At 40.1% G+C, this 4828-nt stretch overlaps 1 protein-coding gene across 1 annotated transcript in view; it reads right to left on the minus strand.

Annotated features, from left to right (window-relative positions):
• The window catches only part of LOC118966703 (calcium/calmodulin-dependent protein kinase kinase 1), a 156436-nt gene extending 152510 nt beyond the window's left edge, over positions 1-3926 (minus strand). Inside the window, exon 1 of the mRNA XM_090188866.1 lies at positions 3783-3926. The gene's annotated coding sequence lies outside the window, so the exon portion shown is untranslated. The remainder of the gene's footprint in view (positions 1-3782) is intronic.
• Positions 3927-4828: the final 902 nt, after the last annotated feature.

Below are 4828 nucleotides of genomic sequence, written 5' to 3' on the forward strand. Positions count from 1 at the left end.
CTGCAGACAACTAGCACTGTAGACAACTAGCACTGCAGACAACTAGCACTGCAGACAACTAGCACTGTAGACAACTAGCACTGTAGACAACTAGCACTGTAGACAGCTAGCACTGTAGACAGCTAGCACTGCAGACAACTAGCACTGTAGACAACTAGCACTGTAGGACAACTAGCACTGCAGACAACTAGCACTGCAGACAACTAGCACTGTAGACAACTAGCACTGCAGACAACTAGCACTGCAGACAACTAGCACTGTAGACAACTAGCACTGCAGACAACTAGCACTGTAGACAACTAGCACGGTAGACAACTAGCACGGTAGACAACTAGCACTGCAGACAACTAGCACTGTAGACAACTAGCACTGCAGACAACTAGCACTGTAGACAACTAGCACTGTAGACAGCTAGCACTGCAGACAACTAGCACTGTAGACAACTAGCACTGTAGACAACTAGCACTGTAGACAGCTAGCACTGTAGACAACTAGCACTGTAGACAGCTAGCACTGCAGACAACTAGCACTGTAGACAACTAGCACTGTAGACAACTAGCACTGCAGACAACTAGCACTGTAGACAACTAGCACAACACCTTTATCAAAAAGACTCAACATAGTGAATGAAGGACTCATTACTGACTTCAAATAACGACATCGCTCAACAGGTCCATATGAGATGCTTTACAGACACTTTATAAATGCATTACAGTGTCATTTATAAGCATTTGTTATGATGAATGAATATTGAACATATTGTCTATGAAGACAGGGTTTTGACTAGGTGGTATAGGCTCACCGCTACGACCGGAAGGGACTTTTTCATAGCAGGTTGGGAGAACGTATGCAGCAGGTTAGGATAATTAATGTAGCAGGTTAGGAAAATGGTTAGGGATAGCTAAAATGGTTAGGGATAGCTAAAATGGTTAGGGTTAGCTAAAATGGTTAGGGTTAGCTAAAATGGTTAGGTTTAGCTAAAATGGTTAGGGTTAGCTAAAATGGTTAGGGTTAGCTAAAATGGCTAGGGTTAGCTAAAATGGTTAGGGTTAGCTAAAATGGTTAGGGTTAGCTAAAATGGTTAGGGTTAGCTAAAATGGCTAGGGTTAGCTAAAATGGTTAGGGTTAGCTAAAATGGTTAGGGTTAGCTAAAATGGTTAGGGTTAGCTAAAATGGCTAGGGTTAGCTAAAATGGTTAGGATTAGCTAAAATGGTTAGGGTTAGCTAAAATCTGCTACTAAAAGTAACTTTCGGTCTTAGCTGCAGTGTTGCCATGTTTGTAGTTTTCCTGCCAAATTGGGCTGCTTTGAAAACGATGTCACGGGTAAAAATGTATTGGTCGCTGGTTGTGGGTTTTTGGGCTATTTCTAAGTTGCACCAAGCCATGGCATTTCCCTTAAAATATATACGTGTCACTGTGACCTGCTGCTGACTGTCAGGCAGTGAGGCAGGCTATTACTGAGTGAGTGGTGGGGAGGACCGGAGGGGGGTGGTGTGTGTGTGTGTGTGTGTGTGTGTGTGTGTGTGTGTGTCATCATGGAGACACCTGGTCCCAACCCTTTTTTCCGTAAAACATATTAATACTCTGAAACTGACACACATCAAGAAATAATGGAGACAGAGCACTGGCAAACTAACGACTTTGGGCACACTGGAGCGAATCACATAAATTAAGCTCGGAGGTGGTTTTTGACTTTGCTTATTAAAGAAAATGATATCAAGAGAAGTGCTTTATGCAAGCTCAGTTCTTGGGTCTCGGTGGGGCTGCCCGAGTATAAATTTGAAATGGAAGTTATGGAACTACCCTCGCTTGGTTCTTTTTATGGGGGAAAAGTCCTCAATGAAACTGACATTAAATGTGGAGAATGATACAATTGCCTCTGTTGGCCATCAAATAACCTATTCATTTATATGCCATGGTAGGCTACCATTTGATACAATACACATGTTGGAATGACGATATCACTGGAGTCGTTGCAAATTAATGTGTGCCACTTGTGTAGCCTACCTGGAGCTGGCAAATAATACATATTTATTAACTTCAGTGAATTGTTGTTGTAGCCTTCTGTTATTATGCAATTATTAATGGACATGTTTAGTTAATTAAATTGGAAGCTGTCGAAGCTCTATCGCAATTGCCGATTAGTTGTTAGAACGCATTAGATTGACAGTAAAAAATAGTCATATTAAGCTTCAGGTAATTCATATTTAATATATTTAATATATTTAATTATTGTCTAGGCTACTGTATACCATCTGAAATTATATGTAGGCTTATCAGGAGCTATAGACTATCTGCCTTTATCTACGTAAACCATGACAGAGTTGAATTACAATAATAAACCCAGATTTTAGTCCTGTAGCCTATTGAAATGACAAGTCAATCTCACAAATGAGCCCTTTATAACGGTTTGTATGTATTCATTTATAACCGTTTGTATTTATTAACATCTGGCACATAATAACAGCACATTTACCAGAAAACAACCTGACATTAGTTTATGTTAGTCCAAGTGTTTCTTGCTCAGAGATTTCGAGATCCTCTGTCCAACTTTCATCGCTCAAACTCTCCTGTCGGATTTATCTAGTTATGCACATGCCCAGAGGGGATTTATTTACAATTGTAAACCTGCATTGAGCCCTGAATGCTGATTGGCTATTAGCCGTGGTATATCAGACTATAGCAATACGGCATACTGGGGGTTTGTGGTATATGGCCTATATACCACGGCTAACGGCTGTATCCAGGCACATTGTGTTGTGTCATGCTTAAAAACAGCCCTTGGCCATGGTAAATTGGCCATATACCATACGCCCGTGTGCCTTTTTGCTTAATCATACCAGTAAAACGAGTTAAATTGACATCCATTGATGGAAAATTGTCTGGCGAGTTTAAAGGGCGAATTATCTTTTCTCCTGCGACATATTCACATTCCTTCATTATGTCGTGTCATAGCTCACAATAAGTATGTTGATGAAAACCGAATTTATATTCTAACGTCGTTACAAGTTACTACGATATTCGTTCTTAATTCACTCGATAACGTTATGGAAACAGGGTTTATTATATAAATATGTCAACTCCTCTTTCGCTTTAAAAAAAAAATAATATTTTTTTTTCTAAAAAATGGCAAGTTTTAAGGCCTTTTGTGCGGGTTTTGAGTGGTCAATCGGCTAGAAATGTCCGTAAACCCTGGCAACCCTGCTTAGCTGTACCCCATCTAGTCACAACCAGAGTCCATCTATGTTGGATCATTATAGGCTAGGCTACTGCACAACGTGCACATAATACCAGCTACATCACTGTGTGAGCATGGACACGGACAGACAATGCATTGGGGGATAATGCTGCTTTAGCATACTGAATAACATTATCTTATCTTGATATGCCAAAATTGTGAGAGCAATCTAATAACGGGCGTGTGTATTGCAATGATCGCACATAACAGATCGTAGCATAAATCTCAATTGACTGTCAAGGCGCTACTACCGTACATTCTAACAAAGCGCCGGCATGTTCGTCCGCCTACAAACGTTGTTTTGACATTTCAGACAAAGAATAAATGTGTCAAGAACAGACTACAGCATAGGTAACCGGTACAGTGCATGAGCACATGGTATAGGTAGCCTAATGATAATGAATGATGATCCAGGTTCTTTTGTTCCAAATGCTGCACTACACATGTGTCCAAACCTAAGCCCGCAAAAAGAGTAAGAATGCTTTGACATAACATTGTGGGTGAAGAAATATGTCCAATGGTATTTTAAAAAGTTTCACTCACCGGAATAGGAAGTCTGCCTGGACCAGTGTTTTGGAGAGCCCGCGAGCACTAGATTGATGTCCCGGGTGGAACCGTGGAAAATAATGTTACTGTCACAGCGTTCAATCACTACATTAAACACAGAATAATAATACAACAACTGACAAGTACTCTCTGTCGGACAACCCCTTTTATAAAGCCAACCTGAAACACACCCGCATCATTCCATAAACACGCCTTGTCCCTAGCGATCTACAGTGCGCTGAAATGTGTCCCATCGTTCACACCCTCTCTTCCGCAATATACTGTAGTAGGCTACACATTGGCGACAGCGCTTCCATTCACTTGCTTTCACTTTAAAGTGCCACTGTACAAATAACCTACAGTAGGCTATCCTACAAATATTTTTGTTAGCATATGGAGTCTTTAGAACAGTCTTAAGCACCTATAGGAAAATTGTTGACCTTCGTAACGCGGTTCGCATGTCAACAGTAGCCTACACATATAGAGATAATACAACGAACTTCTATGATTCGTCAAAAACATTTCTGTAGGATAATTGTCATGTTGGGTCCTACGAACCGTCATATTACGGTATGTGTAGTCTATTCGTTCACATTGTATCAGACTTAAACAGCTGTTTGTATAGGTTTTTATAAGCTATCAACATAGAGAAGCATTGTGTGTCCAAATGCTTTCGGGGATTGTGGAAAAGAATGCTCCATTTGCAATATCACAAATATTAGGTTAAATGTCTGACATCTAAAGGATTTTGGATAGGAATAATTTATTCGGCATCTATGGCTCTATTCAATCAAAACCTGAAACTGGACTTTCCATATATGTAAGACAGTAACTTAATTGAATTGTGATGTGTAAAGTAGTAGGCTAGTTAAAAATCAAAGGTCCAATACTGCCGTTTTTATCTCAATATCAAATCATTTCTGGATAACAATGAAGTACCTTCCTGTGATTGGTTTAAAATTAAAATGGGCAAAAAGAAACAAAACGAGCTAAATGTTTCAAGCGAGATTTTCGCTTCCACTGTCTGGGAGTGGTCTGAGTGG

The sequence above is a fragment of the Oncorhynchus mykiss genome, chromosome 10 (assembly GCF_057628025.1).
Source record: "Oncorhynchus mykiss isolate SJ-2025 chromosome 10, ASM5762802v1, whole genome shotgun sequence".
Lineage (NCBI taxonomy): Eukaryota > Metazoa > Chordata > Actinopteri > Salmoniformes > Salmonidae > Oncorhynchus > Oncorhynchus mykiss.